Consider the following 9107-nt stretch of genomic DNA (forward strand, 5'->3'; position numbering starts at 1 on the left):
GCAGAGCTGCAGCAGGTGAAGAGTTGTCGACATGTCGTCCAAAAGAGCCTCAGGAGTATGTGCGGGGAAGGGAGGGCGGGCGGGCTCCACGGAGGGGGAGACCCGAGCCTCGGGGGTATGTGCGGGGCCGGGAGGTCGGATGCTCCCAGAGAGGGGAGAGGGAGAAATATAACTAAATAAGATGAAAATAGAAAAGAATGTCTGTGTATTTTATTTCTGTTTTCAGTGTTTAATTAAGGTGGGAGAGGCGGAGGGCTGAGGGAGATCGGACGCCTCCAGAGAAGGGAGAGGGAGAAATATAACAAAATAAGATTAAATAGGAAAAACCTGTCTCCCTCTTTTATTTTATTTTCAGTGTTTAATCAAGGGTGGGGGATTGAGGTGGTGGAAGTTACTTTCTTTTGATGAGTAATTGATGGCTATTTGTGACTCAGATTTGTTTATTTACTTATTTCAGTTTGAAGTTATTTTTATTTAATATTTATTTATTTATTTCAGGTTGAATTTTTTATTTTATTTGACTCATTCAGCCAAACTACTGTATCTACAGTACATTTGTTATTGCCAGTAAAGGTTGTCAAGTTAAATGGCAAGTTGTTGTGCGGTCATTTTGTACCTATGATACATTTGGGATGGGGGCCTCCAAATAAAATTTCGCTTAGGGCCCCAATTTGGTCAGGAGCAGCCCTGCTTGCGCAAATGATCACAATCTGATCTTTGTAGATGTTTTCTCTTTTTTTTCTTTGAGAAAAACATCATCCCCTCAGAGCCTGGGTAGCTCAGATGGTAGAGCATCAGACTTTTAATCTGAGGGTCCAGGGTTCAAGTCCCTGTTCAGGCATTGGCTTGACACTTTCATTTCTTCCCACAAGTATCTTTCTCAATAGGGTCCAGCTTGCAATAATGCTGTGGGGCTTCAAACCCAACACTTGACCAGTAGTAGAACATTAGCACATTCCATTAGCCCATCGAAGAGGAAATGTACGGCTTTACATGTGATGTACATGCAAATTGAGTGTGAAAAAGCTTCTTTGCAATCATCAGATGCTTGACAAATGGAATGGATGCTTTGGCACTTTTCTGGCAGCTTTGGTTTCTTCCAACCATTCAAACTGTATTGGTGACTTGCTGGAACAGTTGCACCTTTATGAGGGTAGTACCTCGGTGGCTGATGAAATGCAGTGTAACAGCACTCACTGTCCACACTGGGGGCAGAAATAGTTCAGTTGGGAGAGCGTAAGACTGAAGATCTAAAGGCCCCCACTTCAATCCTTGGTTTCGGGAAGAGAGCTCAGCATTCTCTGTTGACAGGAACCACACTTGTGGAATGTAATATGCTATATTCATGTAAAATCTGGCATTGGACACATTCTTCCTACTGCTTCCTGTGAAGTGGCACAATTGAGAGTCATAGCAAAGAGCAAGACTGTGTACATGAAAACTTGGCAACTATTCCCCTTGTGTGCAAGAGTTGTACATCAACGCTTATCTCAACAATTTGGCACAGCTGTGATTTGCAAAACTCAGAACCAGCCTGACACAAGTTAATTGTAGAAATGATTTTGCCTATTCACTGGCTTCATATCTGACAGAGGTTCACAGACAATTGCTGATTATTCGATGTTCTTTAGAGGTATAGTAAGCATTGCACTCCAACTGGTCAAGGTGGTTTTTTTCCAACTCTTTCAAGTGTGAAACTAATATCACCAACACATAGAGGTCTTCCAAGTCAATATGAAATCCTGTCTCTGCTCTTCAGATGTATTCCCCAGGAAGACAAGATGTCTTGCGCACAGGGCCGCCCCTCCCTAAACGCAGAACACGCGCTGTGCGTAGGGCCTCATCTTCCATGGGGGACCACGTTTTGCACGAGGAGATGCATTTGCGCNATATCACCAACACATAGAGGTCTTCCAAGTCAATATGATATCCTGTCTCTGCTCTTCAGATGTATTCCCCAGGAAGACATGATGTCTTGCGCAAATGATCACAATCTGATCTTTGTAGATGTTTTCTTTTTTTTTTTTTTTTGAGAAAAACATCATCCCTTCAGAGCCTGGGTAGCTCAGATGGTAGAGCATCAGACTTTTAATCTGAGGGTCCAGGATTCAAGTCCCTGTTCAGGTGTTGGCTTGACACTTTCATTTCTTCCCACAAGTATTTCTGTCATTAGGGTCCACCTTGAAAAGAGTGTGAAAAAGCCTCTTTGCAATCATCAGATGCTTGACAAATTGAATGGATACTTTTCTGGCATCTTTGGTTTCTTCCAACCATTCAAACTGTATTGGTGACTTGCTGGAACAGTTGCACCTTTATGAGGGTAGTACCTAGGTGGCTGATGAAATGTGTTGTAACAGCACTCACTGTCCACACTGATGGATGAAATTGCTCTGTTGGAAGCAGAGTTGGGTATAACGCATTACAATGTAACTGCAGTACAGTAGTACAGTTAGTTTGCTGTCTGAGTAATCAAATACTTGAGTACATTTTCAAACAAGCCATCAGTTACTGCTGTTACTTTTAGAACGCTGGTCCTTCAGTTCCGAAACAGCAACGATTGTCTTTTGGTTCTAATCACGGAGATAACGTTAAACCTATCAGTCCGAAAGAAGTCATGAAGCTTGTGGCTCGCTATATGGTTGAAGAAATGCTGCCGTTGTCTATGGTGGAGTCTAAAACATTCCGCAGGATCGTCAGTAAAATCCCCACAACTCAATAGATGGACAAGGACTCACTGACAGACAGGTCAGACTCAGGACTTGCATTATGCCTGGTACACACAACTTTTCTGCCCGTTCTGAAAGTCACTATGTCACATTACACGATTGTGGAGTCATAAAAGACTTGGCCGACAGACATGACACACTACACGATGGTACACACCAATTATCCCCGGTCGTCTTTCACAACGAGTGTGATGTCATCGGGTTATTCTTGTCCTATTTTTATTACTTTTATTATTATTTCAGTCACTGTCTGTTCATGTGCCAGCCGAAATGTTGTTGTAGTCACCTAAAAGTGTCAGCAGATGGCAGGAGCTACATTTGAAGTACCGTACGTAAACATTCAAGCTACTGAATCCTCCACAACCAAGTTCCTACAAATGTTTCATAATAAAAGCCTATTTATAAAATGGAGGGATTCTCTCAGCTGAAGTTCTAAGGGGCTTTGGATTTGAAACATATCCCGGAAGTAGTGAGTTTGAAATGACGACGCGATGTGGTAACTTAATGAAGCCAACGGGAGCGGATAAAAAGTAAAAATATAAAAACACAGAGGGATTAATAAATAACGGACTGTCTATAATGTAGTTTGTTTCAAATGAAGCTGGTAGCCTCTGCAGTTGTGGTGAGTAAAAGCCCCGCCACTATTTGTTAATGTTATTACTTTATGTCCGTCTCCAGGACATAACATTGTTTGCTAGCTTGATGCTAATGACAGTAACGTTAACTCAGCGGGTTGACAAAGTGCCTCTGCTGTTTCACACCACCATTTCCCCCTTTTACTCTGTGTGGTAACATCCCTAGAGGAAATATTAAAAATGCTGGGGTGTTGTTGTCATACAGTTGTCTACGGCAGCAGATCGTTGTGTTTCTACTGGTCAAAGTGACGGCTGTGATGGGAGAATTGGATCTCAGTGAAGGGCAAGTGGTCCATAACTTTAATTTTGGAGACAAAATAATGTAGGCTAAGCGCCTGTGGTCCAGTGCCCAATAGGAAATGTAGAATACTCAAAAATACTTTACAAGTACTTGAGTTACTTTTCTCAGGGAGTAACTTTGTAAAATAACTGGTTACTTTTCAAAAAAGTAACTCAGTAAAGTAATTTGATTACTTTTAAAGTAATCCTTACCCAACTCTGGTTGGAAGAGCATTAGACTGAGATCTAAAGGCCCCCACTTCAATCCTGGGTTTCAGCAAGAGAGCTCAGCATTCTCTGTTTACAGAAACCACACTTGTGGTTGCCATATTGCCATATTTCATGTGTGATCTGTGATCTTGAAAGTCATAGCAATGAGCATATCCAAGACTATGTTTTGCAGAAATGATTTTGCGTTGCACTCCAACTGGCCAAGATGTGTTTTCTTTGAACTTTTTCAGTTGTGAAAGCGATATAACCAACACAAATGAGTCTTTAAAATCAATATAAGAGCTTGTCTCTGATCTTCAGATATATTCCCCAGTAAGACATGATGTCTTGTGGAAATGATAAAAGGGTGATCCTTTGAAATCTTTCCTTTTTTAAAATGTTTTATCCAGCATTACAAAGACAGAGACAAAGAGTGCATTGTCTGTAATCTGCAGATGATTTCTTCAAGGAAAAAAACACTTCTTTGTTTGTTTCAGAGTCTGGTTAACAGACAGCAGAGCACAATCAGAGTACAATCAGAGAGTCCAGGGTTTAAGTCTTTGTTCAGGTGCTCTTTCCTCACAACAATGTTTTTCGCTATGTGAACCTTAAACCCAGCAGATGACCAGTGGTGGAACAACCCCCTCCATTAGTGCATTTATGAAACTTTGTAGAGGTTCTCCTGCAGTGGTGAACTGGGTCTGAAGAAAACCTATTTGCAGGCATTGCAGGCATGATATTCTTGATGTTGGCACATGCAAGGCACTTTTTTCACATGATTTGGCAAAGTGGAATAGGCCCTTAATTGCCCATAAAATTCTCAGGGAACACCGGGTTTTGATAGACATTGGCCTTGCACAAACTGATTGACCAAACCATTACACCTATTGGCTGACTTCACTCCAGACAGGGGTTCACTGAGAATTGCTCAATAATGAACATCCCTCATATGTATAGTTTGTGTCACATTGCAACACATCCACACCCCAGGTTTACAAACAATTTAATTGGATAAGCAGTAAAAGGTAGTTATTTACATTTTATAAAAAGTATATCCATAAGGGGAACTGATGCCATGAAACTTTTCTGAAAATTCCGAATTTTGACAGTTTTACTTGAACTCTTAAAATGTATTTCACCATGGCTGTGAGACATTTTTCAATGCTGGTATAGGTTTAGTCGTATTCTTTCATTCAACCATTTTGCAGCACTTTGGTGCAATATTTATCATCCTGCTTTTTCTTCATTTTAGACTGCTGACACCATATTTTGATGATGGTATTGCTGCCTTTTGAAAACCTGACAGAATGCATTTGTTGTGGCTCAAACATGTCAAGCAGGTTTACCAGTTGTGTATCAAAAAAAAATGTGGTAAGAACAATAATTAAATGACAACAACTTTCATATTGTCGATGTCCCCACACTGTTGTATGACAAGGGAGAATAGTGTTGGAAAAAATTTCCCCCAAATAGACTGTGATTTAGAATTTGTTTTCCAGACCAGAAAAGCAAAAGTGACCCTTGATCATTATCAAACAACAATAGTGCAACTGGGCTTTAAATAGTTCGGGAAGCCATTCTGCCGAATAGGTTCAAACTGTGATTTTTCAGTCCATATTATGTCCACCTGATATTCCCTGATCAAATTCCAAGAGTGCTACCTTATACAAGACTAACCTTCTATTTCTATTGTGTAGATTAAAGAATCTACACTAAAACAGGGACATGTTCCTGTTTAAATGTGCACATATTTTTAATGCCAAGCTTCCAGTTTCTTTTACCAGCGACTGGTGATTTAATCTATTCTCATTTAACTGTTGCTTATAGATAACTTTTCTTCCTTTTCTCTCAGATGTCCGGTAGGTTGATCCATTGTACAAGGTTTTGTTCTCCATCGACAAAATATTACTGTTTTGTAAAAAACTGTTTGCCTCACAATCACCATGGCAAAAGATAAAATAGTTGTTTTGACGTTGGATAAACCTTCAGATTCATGGATCTGTTACTCAAACTGGACTTCCTGGATTGTAAATCATGTTCCCCTGGCACCTGAAGCAACATGGTCCCACCAACACAACCCCATGCGCTCTTTGGACTTATGGATGATTTTAGTCTGAATGCCCGCTATGAGCAGTCCCAGTTTATATCAATACATTTAGAGGTTTATTAAGAGTACAAAAAATATGAGACAGCGTGTTTTGAGGCCATATTCATTTAACACTTGTGATATCCGTGGTCTTGTAAAGATGAAGTGATCGGATGGTTTGAGGGGAAGGGGGCCCAAGCGAATTAAGGCCAGTCCTGTATGCTTTTGTCTCTGTCTGTGTCTTTCTCTCTGCCATTCTCACACTTACTCAAACACACCTTGACACACACAGTTGCTTCATTACGTTCAGAGACTGACTGGTAGAAGATGCTTGATGAATTCTTCAGGAGCTCTCCTGACCAAACAAGGCCATATAATTGGCCACTTTTATACAGTGTGTTGAAACAAGGCAATGGCCAGACTCTCATGACCCCAAAACACACACACAGACACACAGACACACACACACTGAACAGTGAGTGTCTAACGAGGAAGTGAGTTAAGTAGTTTTTGTACTCTTACAAAGCACAGAGAATAGACTGAGAAATGAAGTGAATGTGAAGTGCTTTGATAAAATAACCAGATATCCCCCTGAGACCCAAACATTTGTTTGGTATGCATTTTTAATTTCTCTTAGCTGTTTGGGATTAATAGGACCTGATAAGTATAAAACATGAAACATTGTCTCGTTTGAGGATAAGTCCCGATATCCTCAAACGAAAGGATAATTAAGGTCCGATATCCTCATACAAGATGATAATAAAGTCCCAATGTCCTCAAACAAGACAATAATAAAACCCCAATGTCCATCGATGACCTAATGATAAGAGTGGCACCTCAGCTTGTTACCATTTCTAAAATTGGTAAAATGTGTGTGGCATTTTAGGTAACATCCATCTGTCAATCTTTCCTGGTGAAAACATCATTACGGTTTTGTAAAAGTCGCTCTCACGGGCAGGATAGCAGCACAGTTGTTGACTGATAGCACAGCCACATACAGTATAGTCAATCATTTCTTTGGTACCAGTCCGTTTAAAAACATTTTCTGTCCCTTTTGTTGATATAGCTTGGTTAAAGCTGAGGTTATCCTCCCTCTCACTATAATTTCCTTTTTGCTTTGAGAATCAAATTTTCAAAATAATTCAATTTGGAGATGTCTGCGGCTGCCACCATGATAACATTTATGTTGACTTTCATTGGCTACAATAAGTTCTGAGGTTCGTACGTAGTGACGTCCAAATCCAACTGCGCACATTTCCAGTCTTGATAATGTGTATTATACTTTAAAGGCATTACTGTCATATTTACGTAAAAAGGCGCAGAAGAGCTGTTTTTTGACATTAATGTTGTAGAATATAGGATTGAAATGCACAGATGCAACAGGCTTTTTTTGGTATGCATTCACAGTGAAAGGGGATTAAACACACCTTTCTCCCGATCATTTTCATACTCGTGATGTGCAACTGGTACGTTTCTCATCATAACGTCTAAACTATTTAATTAATACAAAAATGATAAGAAACAAATCATCAGAATAAACAGTAATATTGCAAATAAAACTTTACCTATATCATGTAATATATTATTGGTTAAGAAAATGGGATTTACAAGGGAGACAGGGTAGGCACTGCCTAACTTGCCTACTCTGGCAGCATGGCACTGCACAGCTGGCGTTTAGGTAGTGTCAAAGCTATAATCATAACCTTTTTTCCCCCTGGATAGGTACTTCACAGTCAAAACACACTTCATAGCACCTGTCAGTGGCTGTTTTAAGTGTTTCTAATGTCACTATATTTAAGTCTAAAAGGACTTAATTGAAGATTGAGCTGCTGTTTTATCCACATTAAAGGTCCAGTGTGTAGGATTAAGGGGATATATTGGCAGGAATGGTATATAATATAAGAAACATGTTTTACGTTATTGTATAATGGGTTGAAAACTATAATTGTTGTGTTTTTATTTCCTTGGAATGAGCAGTTTATATCTACCTTGAGAGCGAGTCCTTATCTACAGAGATTGCAATGTTTCACCACCATGTTTCTACAGTAGCCCAGAATGGACAAACTAAACACTGGCTCTAGATAATGCCATTCACATTTTTTCACATGACACTACTTTTTTCAGTGTTTTTACTGGTTTAAAATACCAAGTCTGTTTGTTTAGGAAAGGAGGAGACCAGGGGCCTCATGTACAAAGACTTGCGTGGATTTCCTACGGAAACATGGCGTACGCTTAAATCCAGAAAACGTCGTACTCACAAAAATATCCAGATGTATGAATCTGTGCGTACACATGAATCCAAGCACATTTCCTTTGTACATCCCAATCAACGTGGAACTGAGCGCACATGTTGGAGTGCCCGGCCCCTTCCTGTCCACGCCCTCATTTAAATATGCAAATCATATTTAAATGAACCCTGCACCTGAGATTCCCCTGTCTGCACCATCAGAAAACTAAAACAAAAGAATGAGTAAGACGAGAAAAAAGAAAAACTTCACAGAATGCGAAATGGAGACGCTACTCACTGAAGTGGAGGCGCACAAAGATGTACTTTTTGACACGCTGTCCTCCGGCATCAATACTAAACGCAAGAAGAGTGAGTGGGAGAGTGTGTGTGAGGCTGTCAATGCTGTGGGGTCAGAAAAGCGTACACACGCAGAATTAAAAAAGAAGTGGTCCGACATTAAGGTAGACATGAAGCGGAGGACGGCTGCCCACCGCCAAAGTGTGGCCAAAACAGGTGGGGGGACAGGAGAGGAGGAGCTCACCCCGTTTGAACAGAGTCGCCTGGGGTCAATTAAAAGCAGACAAATAATTATGTGAACTGGATTTACAGTTTCCATTTGTTAATCTTATACACCACTTACACAGATCACACACTGTTGTTGTAAATGAATGCAGAAGTGCGCCGGGGAAAAGGTGAGGCTGATTAAGAAATGTCACACTTTACGCACACATTTATTGACATGAGTACTTTACACACAGAGACAATCAGGGGCTTGTTCGAAAGCTCTGACGCTGTAGTTTAACCAGCAAAAAACAGCAAGTCACTAACTTTAACCACTGACTAGTACTGATGCTGTGAAGGCAGGATAATATTTGGGGGCGCACATGTTCAGTGCGCATCAGGGGGATTAATATTAGGACAATTAAACAAATAAATTATTTACT

The 9107-nt window shown here is 40.3% G+C and overlaps 2 non-coding genes across 2 annotated transcripts; both read left to right on the plus strand.

Annotated features, from left to right (window-relative positions):
- The first annotated feature begins 768 nt into the window (after positions 1–768).
- On the plus strand, positions 769–841 carry trnak-uuu (transfer RNA lysine (anticodon UUU)). The gene has a single exon. It is a non-coding gene; the product is annotated as a tRNA-Lys (tRNA).
- Positions 842–2054: 1213 nt separating this feature from the next.
- Positions 2055–2127, plus strand: trnak-uuu (transfer RNA lysine (anticodon UUU)). The gene has a single exon. It is a non-coding gene; the product is annotated as a tRNA-Lys (tRNA).
- The last annotated feature ends 6980 nt before the right edge of the window (positions 2128–9107 follow it).

This window comes from Epinephelus moara, chromosome 13 (assembly GCF_006386435.1).
Source record: "Epinephelus moara isolate mb chromosome 13, YSFRI_EMoa_1.0, whole genome shotgun sequence".
Taxonomy (NCBI): Eukaryota; Metazoa; Chordata; class Actinopteri; order Perciformes; family Serranidae; genus Epinephelus; species Epinephelus moara.